At 38.8% G+C, this 20,171-nt stretch overlaps 1 pseudogene; it reads right to left on the bottom strand.

Moving 5' to 3' along the window:
* Nucleotides 1-635: 635 nt before the first annotated feature.
* LOC125858802 (uncharacterized) lies at nucleotides 636-964 on the bottom strand (annotated as a pseudogene).
* Nucleotides 965-20,171: the final 19,207 nt, after the last annotated feature.

Genomic DNA, 20,171 nt, shown 5'->3' with positions numbered 1-20,171 from the left:
TGAGATGGTTTGGACATGTGAAGAGACGGAGCGCAGACGCCCCAGTGAGGAGGTGCGAGGTAATGGTGGTAGAGGGTACGCGGAGGGGTAGAGGTAGGCCCAAGAAGTATTGGGAAGAGGTGATTAGACAAGACTTGGCTATGCTTCACATTACCGAGGACATGACTCTAGATAGGAAGGAGTGGAGGTCGCGTATTAAGGTTGAAGGTTAGTAGGGTTAGCGTGTTGCCGTCCCTCGCGAGGGTATGGGTTGTTAGCGTTTGGAGCAGTCCTAGCCTTATGTTGTTTACTGCGTTTCACTCTTCACATTACTTTCTTGATGTTATTGTATCATTTGTTGATTATACACTATCTTTTGGATTGGTTGTTATGTTTTATATATATCTCTTCTGTCACTTAGATTTGATGTTCTTGAGCTGAGGGTCTCCCGGAAACAGCCTCTCTACCTCCACGAGGTAGTGGTAAGGTCTGCGTACACTCTACCCTCCCCAGACCCCACCTAGTGGGATTTCACTGGGTATGTTGTTGTTGTTGTTGTTGAAATACTCTCTTAAGATAAAAAATTATAGTCAACAACACTCCTCAAACAAGTAATAACAAAATACGCACGCATATCAATTTATTCTTACACTAGATTATCCACTAACTTGTTTGTTCTCATCAATGAGACTTTGAGAATTCTCATCGTCATGGATCTTCAGTTTATTCTCCAATTCGGAAACTTCAGCTTGCAATTCTTTAACCAACTTGTTCTTCAACTGATTTTGTTCCTCAAGCTTCACCTTTAGGTCTATATTTTCCCTTTCCAGTGCTCTAAATACACCACTGTAGAATTTCAGAGTGCTGTCTACTTCATCAAGCTTCTGCTTTAGAAACCAAATTTCAAGTTTTTTCGCTTCAATAGATAATCTTTTTCACGCCTCAATGAAGCTATATTTCGCTTCTGATCAAGCTCCTCCACCATAGTTTAACCATTATAATTGACATGAAAAAAGAAGAAAGTCAAATAAATTTGATTAAGGATTTTGTTAGTAATTTTTAACTTTTTACCTAAAGTGGATATTTATTACTTTTCCCTAAGTAGATTGATATTATAAATGAATCATACTTAGAACTTATATAAGGAAAAAAAAACAATAGTGATAACTCATGATAAACACATTTCTCTTTATAAAAAAAAATAGATAAGGGTAAATAATAAATACTTTTTGAATTGTCTGTTTTTTCCTAATTAAATATTTTAAGAATTAATAAATAAAATGTAATGAAAATTATTATTTAACTATAATTAAGTGTTAAAAATGTATATGCATCAACACTTAATTAACATTTGCTCGCATAAGTATTTTGAAGAAAAAAAACCAGCGACTTTAATTTATTATCAGATGTGTAGAAACAAATTCAATTTGCTAAAACAAGTTATTTTGGAACTAAATATAAACTTAAAATGATTAAATAAAACTACACAAATATAGCTATTATTTATAAACGTGCTATTATAATAACTCGCTCAATGATAAACTAAGCGGGTAAGTAAGATACAAATGCATAAGAACCCCCAGCCTATGCCCAAAATCGTTGAGACACACCTAACCTTTACGAAGGTCCTATTACCCTCCGAACTTATTTTATATATAATTTTCTACCCTTTTTCGGCCTACATGTCATTATCTCGTGGGCCCAGTGCGTGTTGACAATTTTTTCAAGGATAGTGCCACGTAGGCCAAAAAGGAGTAGAAAATTATTTAAAAAATAAGTTTGACGGGATAATTGGACCTTAGTAAAGGTTAAGTGTGTCTCAAGAATTTTGGGGATATGCTGGGGGTACTTATGCATTTTCCCGTCATTAATTGATTATGTTGAATAAAATTGTCGGCAGCTGGGTTTTTCCTATGTAGCATGATGTGATAAAAATAAAGAGTATGATTAGAATTATTAATGGTGCACCTATCATAAATTTATTAGAAAAATAAAATTTTCTTTTCAGGAAGTCTTGTAAAGCTTTGTTTGATTAGAAATAAATTTTTTCGTGAATAATCTTAACAATATAAGAAATATTTCATTAGTGTTTTTATCTACAAAGATGTCTTAAAGTTTTTCCCTAATTTTCCTTAAATCTTTTAGATTTTTTTTTTTGTTTACAAAAACTTCAAGCACAAACTTCATAGTACCACATATATTCGATATACAAATTAGGGTCTTAAAAATGATAATATCACTAAAAAAATTCATAGAAAGCATACCTGATGAGAAGAACTTAGTGAGAGCATTAGTTGAAAAATTGGTTGCCTCCTTGCCCTAGCCGCTACCAGTAATAAAAAAGTGTAGAGAATATGTGTAACCCTAATGAATGGAGGATCAATTTATAAAAGACTAGGGTTAATCTGGTACGTCCAACAAGTGACTGATCTGGCAAATAAAGTTATTTTTCATTAAAAATTAGTTATGGGCTTTATATTATAATTGGGTCACACATAAATTAATAAAGAAGTATAACATTCTCTCCTTGGCCCAATGACTGCATAACACAAATGTTTAATATAATATATATTAGATGCACATAAGTTAAATCTCTTATATATATATATATATATATTATTCATTATACATATCATAATATGCCGACAAACCACTAATGCGAGTTATGGTTAAACATATTTTTATGCGAGTTATGGCGGTTAAAGATATTTTTGTGCTACATTTCCCCTTTTTTTATACTATAACATAATTTTGTCGTTTCTTGTCTTACTTTATTAAGAAGTTGTTGTACATGTCTCGACTAAATCATGAGAGTTAGTCATTTGGTTTGATTATTTTACTCATTAATGTTATGGGTTTCTTAAATTTTGACATTAAAAATGCATTTGTTAACTGATTTTCCGCATAATGTTGGTTGGGTGGTAAGAACTCTCCAATCTAGTTGAAAATATTTTTTAAAATTAGATTTATGTGTTGACACCCAATTTTGATCCTTTTCTCTGAATTTCGGACAGCCCATCATTTCTACATTTAGCAAAACTTAGCTCAATACATTCAATATACCCATCAGCACATTACAACAACAACAACCTGACCCACCTTCTCAATTTCAAAAGAGACCCAGAAATGATGTGTAAACAGAGGAACAACGTCAACAAAGCGGAGCAAGTTCACGGCGTGAAACAGAATCCTGAAACGACAATCCAGTAGTAGCGAGTTGACGGAGATACACGTTGAGCTCACGCTTTGGACGCGCCTAGAGATTTGGTTGTCGTCTTTCTCCAACGTCTCAGTCGCAGCAGAAAAGCACCTGCGACTTCGCCCTCACAGCTCTAACTTTTTTTCTTGCCTCGCAAGATTACTCCACGTTGGCACTCAAGGACGAGAGATTGATCTGAGGCGTCCATCTACCTTTCCCCTTTCGGAATAGGACGATTTTTTCAGAGAAAAGTTGTATCCCCAAATTGGTGAAAGGTATTTGGAGTTTTGAATTTCGAATTGGGCCCTAGAATCTGATTTTTGATCTCTTTCCCTCCAAGTCTCAAAACCCTAATGATTCCCTTCTATATATATTTGTTCTTGTTCACTAATGGAAAAAAAAAGAGGATTTTGTTTTGAGACTAGGATATAGAAATTTATAGTTCATAAAAAAAAAGGATTTTAGAAGTTAGCAAATAGAGAGTTGATAGCTGAACAGAAGCATTCTCAAATAGCTTCAAAATTATCGGAGTTTTCTTTGGATTTGGTTTCTTTTTTCTCGGATCGTCGGGGCTCGCCAAAGTGTTCGGAATCTCATTCCAGTGGTGAAAGATCTTCCTCGATGCTCTGCTCGTTTGTTGTCCTGTTTGCTGCACTCAGAAAGGTAAACTCTATTCTTGTTCGTGTCGTTTATTTCTTAAGGTGTAGATTGTTCACTGCTTGAAGGTTATAAGCTAGGTAAATGCTGAAATTCGAAAATAATCTTGACTTGCTCTAAAGGTCAAAATCAGTGGTGTTTCTTTGTTTTATTTATTTAAATTTCCTAGTTCATTTGGTTATAAGTCTAGCTGACTCAATGTGATTCTGAGTTGTTTGTCTCTCTATTTCCTAATCGTCTCGCTGTTAAGCTTGTTGGTTGGTTGTGGGTTAGTTTGATTGTGAATTTTCTGGATCTATAATGCCGGTTCTTATAGTCTGTTAGGCAATGGTTGTTTCATTCGTTTAGCTAGCATGAATCGTGTAGGCTGAGAGCCACATGTCAAAAAATTCTCCCTACTCTTTAATCATTTAATTATGATTATTTATTGTTTATTGTGTGTTGACTCTAACTTTTAAATTGTTAGCTAACCTAATTAAACTCCCCAAACAATAAGTTTTTTTTCCTTGTATTGGCTTACTTTTAATACATTTTTTTATTTCTTTTTGTATTCATTTATCTTACTAATCAAATATATTAGCCATATTTTATTTTAATTAAATCTTTTGTTCTTTAAAAGATATGTTTTGAATGCCTTTTCCTTTAATCATTTTGCTTATTTAAATGATTTTAAGTTAACACTTTTTCTCAAATTAACCAAAAATAATAAAAAAAAAAATTGTGTGTGTTCTCTTTTTACCAATTGATTTAAAATGGTCTCATGCTTTAATTTATTAAATTGGTTCAAATTATTATTTTAAAAATGAATTAAATAAATTTTAATTAATCTAGTTTTATTAAAATTCTAATCACTTGTATCACAAGCCAAATGTGTCATTTTGAATTCTTTTCTCTTAAAAAGAAAATGTGTCGTTTATCTAATTATTTTCTCAAAATTAATTAAATATTGTAATTTATTTAAATATTCCTATGTTAAATTTCACAAAAAATTAGTCAAATCGTCGGTCAACCGCGAGTTAGCGGACATTACGAGGGCCTAACACCTTCTCGAAATGTACATTGAACTTTGAACCCTTTTATTTTCAATTGATTTTATCTGTTTAAGTCTTTTGAAAACCTTATGGTTTTTTTTTTTAACTAAAAAATTAAGTGGCAACTCTGTACTTTTAGAAATTCGATTTCTCTTATATCATAAATTTGATCGATTTTTCAAAAAACTTAGTCATTTTTCTTTGATTTATCTTTTAGAGTAAAACAGAAATGGCGACTCTGCTGGTGATTTAATTAAGTTCTAACAATAAGATTTGACTTATGTGATTAATTGTTATTGACTGTTGAATTATTTAGTTGTGCTTAAAGTGCTCAAACTGCTATAACTTTCATTGCATTTCATAGCATATTTCATCGTATGTATGGTATATTAAGGACGGTTTCTGCATAATCGCAGCCAGACTTCTTATACTTAACTCTTTTTCGAAAGGATCGGCAATTTATTAGTACGTCATGCATCCAATGGTTGTCGTGAATTCCAGCCTAAGTTGTCCACTTGGGTTCTCAGTCTTTCAAAGCCACTGTTAGTCGACTAGCGTAGAGCGAAACCAAATCCCTGATTTAGCGCATTTTGAACTAAGTCGACTTAACACCCAAGGCGTGTTGGGCCCATTAGAAGCACACCTTGTGTCTATTTGGCCCATTTGCCAATAAAAAGACAATCATACTTATGTGTTCTAACTGAAGGATGTATATGTCATTTTTAAACGAATCAATTATCAAGTGGGGGTGGGGGTTAACTTACCTCTGTTTGTTTTTTTTGTAGGATAAATTCGACGTTTGAGCCGTTGAGAACCTGAATGGTGGCTATACCCGATCCTTACCTCCAAGTTTGGTGGAAATTCATGAACAAGGAAGATTCTTGAAAGTTCAAAGACACATAGGTCATCTCCCGTCATTAATGGAAATGGTGGCTTACCCAGATTTGATTGGAACGATGGTGAAATTTTGGGACAGCGACAACATGGTATTTCGGTTTGGGGAAGTAGAGTTGACTCCGACTATAGATGAAGTTCTTGCCAGTTACGAGAGTGTTGGCATGTGCAACAAGAGGAAACACCAACCTGATACTGATCTTCTCTTTCCAAAAGTATGGGATTTTGCCGAAATCAAAGAAAAATTGTCATTCGTCAAAGCTGAATGGATGGACAGGCTGCCCGGGTCAAATATTCCACTTCGGAAGTTGTATTATCGATTTGGACGCCCAAGAGCTTACGAGAAGTCCAAAGAAGAGTTTGTTTCGGAAGAAAAATAGAAGAAAACACGTCCCCTCGCTTTTGCGATAAGTCTACTTGGGACAATGGTGTTTTCCTAAGGACCAAACTACACCATCCATCCAAGTGTAGTAATGGTTACTCATGCTATTTTTAATGGAGTAGGCTACGGGTCTGCAAGAAAGTACTACAATTTGGCCCCTATGATCCTTGCTGATATTTACAGGGCATTGGATAGATGCAAAAGCGGTACACGTTTCTTTCAAGGGTGCAACTTGATACTTCAATGGTGGATGATGAGACACTTGATCAAAGCTCATGATCCAACAGAACCAGATCCCTTGGAAAGACCAAACAGACTAGAAAGTCACGATTGGTGGGTGCAACGTAATCATTTTAACAGGACTGTAGGCCAAGAGTTTTGGTACCCGAGACTTCAGGGTTTGAGAGATGAAAATGTGCAATGGTCGATCCAATGCTTCGTAGTAACAAAACAAATTGTGATCCGAAGTGGAAAGGCCCCCTACTTGATATTTGCTAGGTTGAGAGGAACTCGGCCATATGCTCCTTCTCGAGTACTTAGACAGCTAGGAGGGAAACAAGAGCTTCCTCAGATCGAAGACATGACAAGATTTGTGACGGATCATGAAAATGGCGAAGTCACTTTTACTAAAAATATACTTCAATTATGGAAGACTAGAAGGGTATTGGGTGAGCCGGTGCCAAATAGGTTTCGTCCGGAATGTTCTAAGGATTACAAAGAATGGTTAAAGAAAAGTCTCGCCGGAACTATCGAACCCGGTCCAAACGTTCCCCATATTATTGCAGATGTTGGAGCCAAGCATCAAATCCGACTTCATCAACGCCAAGGGAAGTTTGATAGGAATGAGTTAGAGCATCAACGTCGACACTCAGAAGACACCAAAGTCATAGCTCAGTTGAAGCAAGAGCTACAAAAATCTAGGTAATGTATGTCAGAATTAGATGATAGCATGGAGCAACAGATTCAGTCGATCGAGAGGTTCAGACATCAAGAAGGGGCTCGGTTGGCAAGAGATCACCTATGGGCGAACAGATATGCTATGTGGGAAGAGTTCAGAATAGACAAGATGAGCAGACTTGGTGAAAGATCAGGATGAGCTTGGAGTTTGTTATCATCCCCTGCATGGGACTGCTTTGTTTGAACTTTGTCTTGTAATTTATTTTTCGAACTCTTTTCCCCAATTTTATGTTTGTCAAACATTTTTGAATGCTATTAATGAAATATTTTGGGGATAATGAATTAGCTTAAAAAGACATATACATCCTTCAATTCGCTAGGCCTACTCTTGGCGCAAAAGGGTCACATGTATGTTTAGGACGCGATATTTGTCTGTTTACTTGTGTGCTTTAATTGTTTATGTGGTAAGTTGCTTTGAATGAGGACATCCTTATCCCACTCATTTTCAAAATTTTCAAAAATTCCTATAATATCATATACAAGTCACTACCAAAATGTCCGACCAAAATTCCATGAGTCTTGAGTTTTTCAACTAGAAATAAAATCCCAATACCAAATCCTAAAATATTACTCTATCATCTCAGGAAAGGTAAAATTGTTGCTAAGATGGAAAAAGGCAAGGGTATCGACAAAGAGCTAACCGAGGAGGATTTGAGGATGGAATTACAGCGGCTCAGGAGAGAGATCCAAGAAACAAGAGAAAGGAGAATAGAAGTGGAGTTTGCCACCGCAGTCGCACAACCAGCAAATGCGGCACTAGACGCGGAATTGGCAACAAAGATTACAAAATGCGATGTTATAAGTAAAAAGACAGTTGATGTGCTGAAGGAACATGGCGCCTTCAAGAATGACATAACTATGAGACTTTAGAAAATACGCGGGAAATGCTCTTTCTTCAATCAAGAAGCCAATAGTGGTCTAGAAGACACTCAACCTGGAGTTACTGAAGAAGATGCCGATGAGGAAATCATCTATACGCCTCCCTTCCTGGGACGTCTAAAAGGAGGGGACCAAAAGATCACTCTCCAGACTTATGAGCGAACATATAGCGTGGGGGCAAGAGTCGTTTCGTGTACTCTCATTTACGAGCACCTTAAGGCGTCAGGTATGCTGAAGCCTCTCGAAGGAACCAATTTTGGGTTTGGGCATGAAAGCTCTCAAAAGACATGTGCCTACCACCCGAACCAAAGAGGACACACTATAGAGGAATGTGTGGAGCTTGAGACATCAATCTGCAACCTGATATACTTTGTTTTATTGTCATTACTTCACGCCTTTCAAGAAAACGTTGCTGGATATCTACATTTTATTAGTTCAAAAAGGAGTCTTGGCCTCTATCAGAAATGATGATGAAACAATCAATCCCGTTGGAATTGAGATCTGGAAACCCTACCCTTATAATGGTGCCATAGATCACAACATTGGAAAGTGCCTTAGGTTTCGCTATGACGTGGAATCCCTCGTCAACATGGGAAAGATTCAAGTTGAGTTTGTCCCAGTGGCTAATACGACAGTCAGATGAAGGAGCACCGGTGAAGGCACCATCTATCTTTTAGGAACTTTCTTATCTATTTTTCACTTTCCTTGTAATCACCAGAAATGAATGAATGAAGATGAAAATTTCCTTTGTATTCGAACTATGTAGGGCCTGAATTCTCCTTGGGAGATACGTAGGCAGCCTTTCAAGGCCCGACCCCTATCTTTTTCAAACTTTCTTTCCCCCTCTTTCATTCTACAAGGAAACATTGAGTTCAGATCAACATATGCTAAAAGATGCAGCAAGAAGACCTTAGCTCAACGTAATTTAGCCTTTCTGAGTCACTAGCTCCAAAATAAAACGAGCAAATTCCTGCTTGTTCAAAAAATCAGTCTCCATTACTCGTGGGTTAACGTGTCCTCAAACGAAGCAACTTTTATGTGTTTATCTTCTTTCTATGTGATATCTTGCATTATTCATCCAGAACTAATACTGACAGATTTGCCTTTGAGTTGCTTTTCTCTACAGGTAGTTAGAACTGATCTATGTTGATACACTGGCCAATCATCCTTATTTCACTAGATCTAAAGGTCCTACAGATTCCTTCCCGAGTCAAAGCTCACAAAAGGGAAAAGCAGCAATGGGTGATACAACAAAGAAACCAGCCTTACTGATGTCGTGGTGGCTCAGCCCCCCCTTGCTAATCAGAATGAATTGATCCTACAGCTGATGCAACAAATTGCTGAGATGAGGGTTGAGATGTAGAGAAAACAAGATTTGCCTCCTTCGAATTTTGCTGTCAACGGTCAACCAGACGGAAGACCTCCAGCTCAAATTCCCTCTCCTAACGTGGAACAAGCTCAAAACCTACCTTCAAGTCCTGCTCGTAATCCCTCAATCATTGACCTTACCACCCAAAACCCCCACTATGCCTCAACCTCTTATCAAACACCACCCCCTCCTCGAAATACCAACCTCCAAGCACCACTCCCTCCCCCTAATGCAAACCACCAAACTGGCCTACCCCCCCTACAGCCAAAACACTAATAACCCACACACTTCCCTTCTTCACCAAAACCAGTACACCAACTCCTAGACTTTTCCCCAAAACTATCACGCCCCTTTAAATGGACAGAGTCCCTCTGTTGCTCCACCACTACCACAAAAAGTCACTTTCCAAATACCAGTCCCCAACGAGTATGACGCCCATGGTTCGGAGCTCGACTACTATGAGAAGAGGGAGAGAGAGTGGAGGTCAAAGGAAGTGACTGCCAAGATAGATATGAAGGAGGAAATTAGAAAAGCCATGAAGGAGTTAAATTGTATTCCTGAGGTCGCCGGGTTGAGTTACAAAGAACTGTGCATTCATCCAAATTTGGACCTCCCGAAAGGGTTCAAGGTGCCAAAATTTGACATCTTCGGAGGAACGGGGAACCCCTTAGCACACCTGAGGGCCTACTGTGACCAACTTGGGGGAATTGGGATAGACGAAACTTTGTTAATGCGGGCTTTTAGCCGAAGTCTGAGCGGAGAGGCTCTAGAATGGTTTACGTCTCATGAAACGATACAGTGGTCTACCTGGAACGCTCTGGCTAAGGTCTTCATTGAACAATTCGCCTACAATGTGAAAATCGTTCCAGATCGTTACTCTTTGGAGAAGATGAAGCAGAAGCCGACCGAAAGTTACTGAGAATTCGCGTATAGATGGCGAAAAGAGGCAGCTAAAGTTAGACCTCCTATGTCAGAAAAAGAAATTATCGAAGTGTTTATGCGGGTGTAGGATCCCAAATATTATGACAGAATCATGTTGCTCGTTGAAGCAAAATTTGCCGAGATAGTCAAAGTAGGTGAGACTATCGAAGATGGATTGAGAACCAGGAAGATTGCCCGTGTTGCTGTCTCGCCCGGATCTTCGGGCTTGTTGAAGAAGGAAAGAGAGGATGTGTCCTCTATCTCTTATGAGGGAAGAAAACCCCAAGGAAATCCTCATCGTACCAAGGTCGTTCTCGACCTTCACAGAGTTCATACCCAGCTTGTTATGCACAGTCTGATCACCAGAATACCCCTCCCAGAGTTACCAAAATACCTCCCTCCCAGTTATCAAAATACTCCCCCTCCTAACTACCAAACTCCCCCACTATCTACCAAACTCCCCCTCCAGTTTACCAGACTCCATCTCATCACTATCGAAATGCCGCCCCCAACTGTGCCAACGTTCAAATGAATTACCAAACGCCTCCCCCAATGTACCAAACCCCAACTCCACTTTACCAAAATACCCCCTCGAACTACCAAGCTCCACAACCAAATTATCAAACCAACTTATATCCCGGATATCAAGCCCCCCGTTCGAATGCTCCAAATTATCGCCAAATGCCTCCCCCTTAACAAGGCAATTAAGATCCCTCCCGTCCTAGATTTGAGAAAAAGTCTACTAGAATTTCACTCCGCTTATTGAAAGTCGAACAAAGTTATTCGAGCGATTAATTGCAGCAGGATATATTCATCCAGTGGGGCACAAGCCGGTTGACAGTAGCTCAAAGTTTTACAGACCTGACCAGAGGTGCGCGTATCACTTCAACAGTGTTGGACATGATACCGAGGACTGTATCAACCTGAAGCATAAGATCTAAGACCTGATTGACCAGAATGTGGTCTCTCTTCAGAAAGCGCCCCCAATGTCAATAGTAATCCTTTGCCAAATCATGGAGGCGTCACCATCACTATGATAGAGACAGATGATGATTGGTGCGTGACAAAGGCAATAGTTCTGATTGCTCCTGATGAACTGGAAAGGGCTGTAGCTTCGTTGAGCATTAGAGAGAAGAAAGAGTTTGTGATTCTAACACCCAAGAAGGTTTTTGCCTTGGTGTCGAGAGAAACTCTTACCCGACCAAAATTTGTGATTGAAACGGCTGTTACTCAAGGCATGACCAGATCTGGCAGGTGCTACACACCGGAAGAATTGGCCCAAGGGGGGCAGAAAAAGGATCAGACTAAAAGCCCGATTAGTGAAGCTGAAGCCGAAGAGTTCTGGAGGAAAATGCAGCCGAAAGATTATTCAATTGTGAAGCATTTGGAGAGGACACCAGCTCAGATTTCTGTATGGGTTTTGTTGATGAGTTCACAACTGCATAGGCAAGCATTAATGAGAGCTCTGGATGATACGTATGTGCCCGTGGGTACCAACAGTGACAATCTAGCAGCCATGATAAACCAGGTCATCCGAGGACACCAAATTAGTTTTTGTGATGAAGAGCTACCCTTTGAAGGCAGGATGCACAACAAAGCTCTGCACATCACCACTATGTGTCGAGACAAGATAATAAATTGCATCTTGGTCGATGACGAATCCAGTCTTAATATTTGCCCACTTTCGACTCTGAGGCAACTAAAATTTTATTTGGGAAAGCTTCACCAGAACCAAGTCAACGTGAGGGCTTTTGATGGAGTGCAAAGAGACACATTGGGTGCTGTGAACTTGGATATTCAGGTGGGTCCCACAGAATTCAACGTCGAGTTCCAGGTGTTGGATATCAACACCATTTACAACTTGTTTCTGGGAAGACCGTTCATTCATATGGTTGGGGCTGTGCCGTCTACCCTTCACCAACTAATGAAGTTTTTTTGGAAGGACCAGGAATTGGTCATTTATGGTGAAGGGAGCCATTCCAATGGGTATGCACCGATCGTTGATGATGTCTCTCGAGGTTGTGATTTCTACACGGTGGAGCTGGTAAATGTCACCGGTGATGACTTGGCTCAACAACCTCCTATGCCTACCGTGTACAAGATGATTGCTATCGTCATGCTCCAGAATGGTTTTGAACCAGGTTTTGGATTAGGGAAGCACTTTCAAGAAATCGTCGAGCCTGTCCAAATTCCCGCTAAAAGAGCAAAGTTTGGTTTGGGTATGTCCCCACAGAGGCTGATGAAGCAGAGATGAAGAGTAAGAGTGTTGATCAAGCATTGGCCAGGCCAATTACTCATTTGTACCAGTCATTTTTGGTACTATAAGATGTCAACAATGGTGGTCTCGGGGAAGGAATCTGGAGCCTTTTTTGAGGAGATTGATGCGGTCCTCGAGGAAGAGGCTGGACATCAGACATCCGTTATGCAGAACCTGAAGAGCGATTGCAGAACTAGACCTCCACACCACTCCTGATTTCCCACTCATTCGGGTAGAAAAGACATGTGTCTTTGAAAAGCCTCTTTTATCGAAATTTGTTTGTTTACTTATCTATTTATATTTTACTTTCCTAACTTTGTTTGCTAATGATTTCAGTAATATTAATTTAAAACCTGCCAATGTCATGTCATGAACCGAGTGAACCAAATGAGGCAGGTGATGATGAGTGTGAAGAATATGAAGAAGAAAATGAGGTACCCGAACATGTTGCTGAGGAGTTTCGACAATTCGAGAATCAACACAAGCCAAATCTTGAAGAAACTGAAACCGTGAATCTCGGAGATGAGAAATTGTCAAATAAGTTAGAATCAGTGTCCATCTGACTGAAGCCCAAAGAAGAGACCTGGTTCATTTGCTCAAAGAGTACATTGATGTATTTGTCTGGTCTTATAAAGACATGCCAGAGTTGAGTACGAATATAGTGTCCCACAAATTGTCGATCAATTTAGATTCCAGTCCAGTAAAACAAAAGACTCGGAAGTTCAAGCCTGAGTTGAGTTTGAAGATCAAAGAGGAGATTACAAAGCAGATCGAGTCATAAGTAGTGGAAGTGACGCAGTATCCGACTTGGTCGGCTAATGTTGTTCCGTTGCCAAACATTCACATCCTCATTGATAATTGTGCTAAGCATGAGATGCAGTCGTTTGTGGATTGTTATGCGGGTTATCACCAGATCATGATGGATGTAGAAGATGCGGAAAAGACAGCTTTCATTACGCCTTGGGGTGTATATCATTATCGAGTGATGCCGTTTGGTCTCAAGAATACCGGTGATACTTATATGAGGGCCATGACAACCATCTTTCATGATATGATTCACAAGGAAATCGAGGTGTATGTAGATGATGTCATAATCAAGTCCCGTGAGAGTTCGGATCACTGGATTCACTTGAGGAAGTTCTTTGATCGCTTGCGCCGATACAATTTGAAGTTAAATCCCGCCAAGTGTGCTTTTGGGGTGCTAGCTGGCAAGTTGTTGGGATTTATAGTCAGCAGGAGGGGCATTAAACTTGACCCTTCCAAGATCAAAGCGATTCAAGAGTTGCCTCCTCCAAAGACCAAGAAAGAGGTGATGAGTTTTCTGGGAAGGTTAAACTACATCAGCCGGTTTATAGCTCAATCCACTGTGGTGTGTGAACTCATCTTTAAGTTATTGAAAAAAGATGTCTCGACCAAGTGGACCAGAGAATGTCAAACTGCTTTTGATGCTATAAAAAACTATTTGTCAATCCACCGGTGTTGGTCCCTCCGCGAGAAGAGAATCCGTTATTGCTATATTTGTCGATCCCAGATAATGCATTGGGATGCATGCTTGGTTCACATGATGAGACTGGGAAGAATGAGCGAGCCATTTATTACTTGAGCAAGAAATTCACTCCATATGAGGCTCGTTACACTCTGTTAGAGAGAACAAGTTGTGCTTTGACCTGGATTGCTTAGAAATTGAGACATTATTTGTCTTCTTATAGCACATACCTTATTTCCAGGATGGACCCGTTGAAGTATATTTTCCAGAAAGCAATGCTGACCGGGAAGTTGGCTAAATGGCAAATGCTTTTGAGTGAGTTTGACATTGTGTACGTAACACAAAAGGCGATAAAAGCACAAGCTTTAACTGATCATCTTGCAGAGAATCCAGTTGATGAGGAGTATGAATTGTTGAAGATGAATCGCTGAAGACCTATTTTCCTGACGAGGAAGTTTCATTTGTGGATGAAGATATTTCTGAGGCATACCCTGGTTGGAGAGTATTCTTTGATGGAGCGGCGAATCATCAAGGGAAAGGTATCAGAGTAGTCTTAGTGTCAGAATCTGGTCAGCACTATCTTATGGCGGCTAAACTCCGATTTGATTGCACAAATAACATGGCGGAATATGAAGCTTGTATCCTTGATTTGAAGATGGTCATCGACATGAATGTTCATGAGCTTCTGGTTATTGGAGACTCAGATTTGCTAATCCATCAGGTTCAAGGTGAATTGGTTGTGAAGAATCCAAAGATCACACCGTATGTGCAGTATATATAGAAGTTGTGCAAGAAATTTTGCTAGATTGAGTTCAATCACAATCCTAGGACACAGAACGAGTTGGCCGATGCTCTGGCCACCATCGCGTCAAGGATTAAGCATCCAGATACAAGTTATATTGATCCAATGGATATAGAGGTAAAAGAGCAGCCTGTCCATTGTTCACATGTTGAAGCGAAACCAGATGGTTTACCTTGGTATTTTGACATCAAGAAGTATTTAGAGATCGGGACTTATCCGGAGAAAGCAATGTTCAACCAGAAGAAGTCGATGCGCCATATGGCCCTCAATTTCTTTGCAAGTAGGGAAATCATTTTTAGGAGGACTCCAAATTTAGGTCTTCTCAGATGCATTGATGCTAGCGAAGCTACGAAGCTTCTGGAACAGATATATGCCGGAGTTTGCGGTACTCACATGTATGGGCTCACTTTGGCGAGAAAGATTCTCCGGGTCGATTATTTTTGGATGACTATGAAGCATGATTGTTGCAAGTTTGTGCAAAAATGTCATAAATGTCAACTGCATGGACAACTATATCGACAGAGAATGATTCGTGCTTTCCACAAGAAAGTAAGAGCCAGGATATTTGAAATCGGTCAGCTGGTCCTTAAACGCATTTTCCCTCATCTGGATGAGTACCAAGGGAAATTTGCACCAAATTGGCAAGGAACCTACATGGTTCGCAAAGTATTATCTGGAGGTGCCTTAGTCCTGTCGGAGATGGATGGCACCAAATGGCCAAAACCAATCAACTCAGATGCTGTTAAGAGATACTATGTGTGAAGTTCAGTTTGTATTTTCTGTCATTTCCTTGTAATCGTTCTATTTTCTTGTAATCGCTTGTTTAGAATTTTATCCCTTTGTAATGAACTACGTCTAACCTGAATTCTCAAGAATAAGATACGTAGGCGGTGTATATCAGCCTCGATCACCCATTTTATCCCCTCCTAATGTTTCTTCTTATATTTGAACTACGTTCAACCTGAATTCTCAAAACTGAGATACGTAGGCGGCCTACATCGGCCTCGGTCGGTTTCTTTGTAAATTTCTTATTCCTGTTAATCCTCGAGAAGGGGAACTACATTTGGCCTGATTCCTGCTTCAACGGGATACGTAGGTGCCACAACGGCTCGGTCATATCTCCCGTAAGATTTCTATTCTTCCTTCACAATAGAAACTGGGACAAAATTTTGAGAGAGACTCAAAAATTCTCAAGAAGACAATCTCTCCAACAAAGTCGAGACTAAAGTTACCTTGAAATTTGCAACTGGGACAAAATTTTTGAGAGGATCTAAAGAATTTCGTGATTTGCTCACCAACGGTTAAAGATAAGCCAAGACAGTTAACTGGGACAGAAATTTTGAGATGGCCTCAAAATTTCAACAGGGCTTATCGGCAGTTTAGAACAACTTTGAATACTTCCCAACAAGTAATCAAATGAACCTCAATGCGTCATCCCCAAAGGCGTTCATTAAGCTTGACGTGACATGACACTTGGTAGTGACTTTTCCAAACATTACTTTTGAAAATCTATTTTTTCTTAAAAAAACTTTTCCCTCATGTTTAAATTTTCGCATGAAAATGTTTTGTCTTATCTATCAAGAAGCAGGAGATCAGAAAAATGAACCGAAGATAGTCAGACAAGGAGCAGACAACTGAAGAGATCGACATAGATTAGTTCGTTTTTTAAAAAACTAACAATTTTTCTGTGGATGCAGGTCTATAAGTTTGCCTCGAGATCAGTGTATTCCTCCATTCTATAAATATGGAGAAGTCAAAAGGGGGAGGAGCTCTCCAAAATTGACAATTTTTCTGTGGATGCAGGAAATATCTTATGCTTCTTATACCAAGAATTGGGAATATGAGTAGCATTACTTTATTCAAATTTTCAGCAAGACAAGGTTCATAATGAACATGCAATTATGTTGGGAGATGAGACAAATGAAAACCTTGAAGAGAGAAATATTATTATTTTCCAGCAACTAAAGATTCCTGGAAGATATTTATCTACATTATATTATCAGATATGATAATATTTTTACCCTAAAGGTCATTTTTATTTATATTGTCGAATGAGACGATACCACTACCCAGAGAGTCATTTATATCGTATTGTCAAATAAGATAATACCACAACTCCGAGGGTCATTTTTATTTATATTGTCGATTGAGACGATATCACTACCCAGAGAATCATTTATATCGTATTGTCAAAAGAGATGATACCACTACTTCGAGGGTCATTTTTATTTATGTTGTCGATTGAGACGATACCGCCGTCCAAGAGATACCCAGAAGATCACCTATGTTACTGGGTGAAGCATCATCTTCGTTCGATATCAAGGAGGCATCATCAAAAGAATCATGCATTGCGGAAAAAAGATTCATGCATCACGAGAGAAGATTTATGCATCGCGAGAAAGAGATTCATGCATAGCGGGAAAAAGATTCATGCATCGCGAGAGAAGATTCATGCATCGCGGGAAAAGATTCATGCATTGTAAGAGAAAGAAATCGTGCATAGCAAGAGAAGGATTCGTGCATAGCAAGAGAATGATTCATGTATCGCGAAAAAGAAGTCATGCATCACGGGAAAGAGATTTATGCATATCAAGAAGAAGAAACCACGCATGGCAAGAGAAAAAGTCATGCATCGCGGAAAAGAGATCCATGCATTACAAGAGAAAGAATTCGTGTATCGCAAGAGAAAGTCATGTATCGCGGGAAAGAGATTCATACATCACGGAAAAGAGAATTATGCATAGCAAGAAGAAGAAACCACGCATTGCAAGAGAAAAATTCATGCATCGCGGAAAAGACATCCATGCACTGCAAGAGAAAGAAGTCATGTGTCGCAAGAGAAAGTCATGCATCGCGGGAAAGAGATTCATACATCACGAAAAGGGAATTATGCATAGCAAGAAGAAGAAACCATGCATAGCAAGAGAAAAAGTCATGCATCGTGGGAAAGAGATTCATGCATAGCAAGAAAGAGATTCATGCATCGCGGAAAGGAAGTCATGCATCGCGAAAAAGAATCATGCATTGCAAGAGAAAAAAGTTATGCACCACAAGAGAAAGATTTACCTATCACAAGAAGATCAACATCGACTGCATCATTGCCATCTGCAAGAATATTTTAAGAGAACCGTCAACAACGACGTCAAGAGAAACTATCAACATATTACATCAGCCTATTTTATTGCTTCGACATCAAAAGAAGAGTGCATTGAAGATTATATTGCAAATATAATCTACAAGCTTTATTTGCTTTACGTCAAACCCGATGGAGTTGACGTCAAATGTTCAAAGAGAGCAATTAAGTGTCAACATGGTAAAAGACACTATCTCTCCATTTGAATTGCATTTTTATGCTAATGAGTTTTATCTCAGTCTTTGTCGAGAGCATCAGAAAGGATGAATTCTCCAAAACAAACCACAGGTGCGGACGACATCAAAAAGGATGCAGCACAATGTGAAATTTTTTCTTAGCAGCGAACTGGGACATCGTTTAAAGAGGAGTGCAAAACTCTTAGGACGCGAGCAGAGGACCGACTTCCACCACAATCAAACCACACCCCTATTAGAAGGCATGTGGGCATTTCTTTGGGTTTGCGGTCTTTAGTTTCGTATCCGAAAATTTTTTGGTCTCTACCGGAAGCAACTTTCCAATCTGAGTGACAATGCACCAAGAGCTTTGGAAATTATGTTTGTGTAAATTCTTAATTATGGGTGTGAAGTGCGCCACATTCATGACTAAGAGGTTGCAAACCTCTTTTTCATACTCGACTAACTTTGTCGCTTTTCCGGAACCAAAAGTTATCTTGCATAATAGATTTCTTTTTCAACCGATAGAGTTGAACTACAAGCAGTTTGATTCCCCGAGTTGAGGGATATGTAGGCGGGATCAATGTTGAAAACTCGGCTGTATTCCAGCATTCGCTCTTAAATCTTATTTCCTAGCATTCTGATTTATTCATAATTCGATATCGGATAGCTTTTGAATTCTGTCGAAATCGGGCGTTAAATCAAGCGTATCGAACTACAAGTGGCCCGAATTCTCATATAGCCTGAGATATGTAGGAAACTCATTTCCGGGGTCCGGCCATAATCCCTAAAGTCCGTACCGAATTACTTTTCCAAAAGATGGAGATGTGGTTGGTCAAAATTGGATTAGTCAATTTTATGTTTTCCTCGAATTTCTTGCATCAATCCAAGTAAAATGAGGGACAGTTGTTGACACCCAATTTTGATCCTCCCTGATAGGAATTAATTTTCGAGCTTCTTAAATTCCTAGCGTTATGAATTAATTAGCTTTATAAAATTCAAAATATTTTTGAAGTTATTTTAAATAATTTTGTCATTTTTATAATTTTTTGAATAATATATATGTTTTACATAATTATGTATATATCAATTAGTATATTCTTTGAATATTTGAAAATAGTCTAAAAAAGATTTTGTTTATATTTTTAATTATTTAATTTATAATTAAGTTAATTATTTTATTTCGTTAAAATTAAGAAGCTCGCTAATTAATTTTTATTGATTCACCTTATTTAGTTTTTAGCCGAATTACCAACTAAATTCATTTCGGCTAAAATGTTAATTCGGTTTGGCTACGTTTGAAATTCGTACTTAATTGCAAGACCAAGGAGTTGGGCCCCTTTTCTCTGAATTTCGGACAGCCCATAATTTCTACATTTAGAAAACTTAGCCCAATACATTTAGCATACCCATCAGCACATTACAACAACAACAACCCTCCCCACCTTCTGAATTTCAAAAAAAGACCCAGAAATGACGTGAAAACAGAGGAACAACGTCAACAAAGCGGAGCAAGTTCACGGCGTAAAACAGAATCCCAAAACGACAATCCAGCAACAGCGAGTTGATGGAGATACACGTCGAACTCACGCTTTGGACGCGCCTAGAGATTTGGTTGTCGTCTTCCTCCAACGTCCATCTCAGTCGCAGCAGAAAAGCACTTGCGACTTCGCTCTCACAGTTCTCACTTTTGTCCTTGCCTCGCGAGATTACTCCACATTGGCACTCATGGACGAGAGATTGATCTGAGGCGTCCGTCTACCTTTCCCCTTCCGAAATAGGACGATTTTTTCAGAGAAAAGTTGTATCCTCAAATTGGTGAAAGGTATTTGGAGTTTTGAATTTTAAATTGGGCCCTAGAATCCGATTTTTGATCTCTTTCCCTCCAAGTCTCAAAACCCTAATGTTTCCCTTCTATATATATTTGTTCTTGTTCACTATTGGAAAAAAAAAAGAGGATTCTGTTTTGAGACTAGGATATAGAAATTTATAGTTCATAAAAAAAAGGATTTTAGAAGTTAGCAAATAGGAGTTGATAGCTGAACATAAGCA

The sequence above is a fragment of the Solanum stenotomum genome, chromosome 3, assembly GCF_019186545.1.
Source record: "Solanum stenotomum isolate F172 chromosome 3, ASM1918654v1, whole genome shotgun sequence".
NCBI classification, from domain to species: domain Eukaryota; kingdom Viridiplantae; phylum Streptophyta; class Magnoliopsida; order Solanales; family Solanaceae; genus Solanum; species Solanum stenotomum.
The sequence above is the reverse complement of the archived record's forward strand: the minus strand, read 5'-3'. Positions and strand labels throughout refer to the sequence as shown.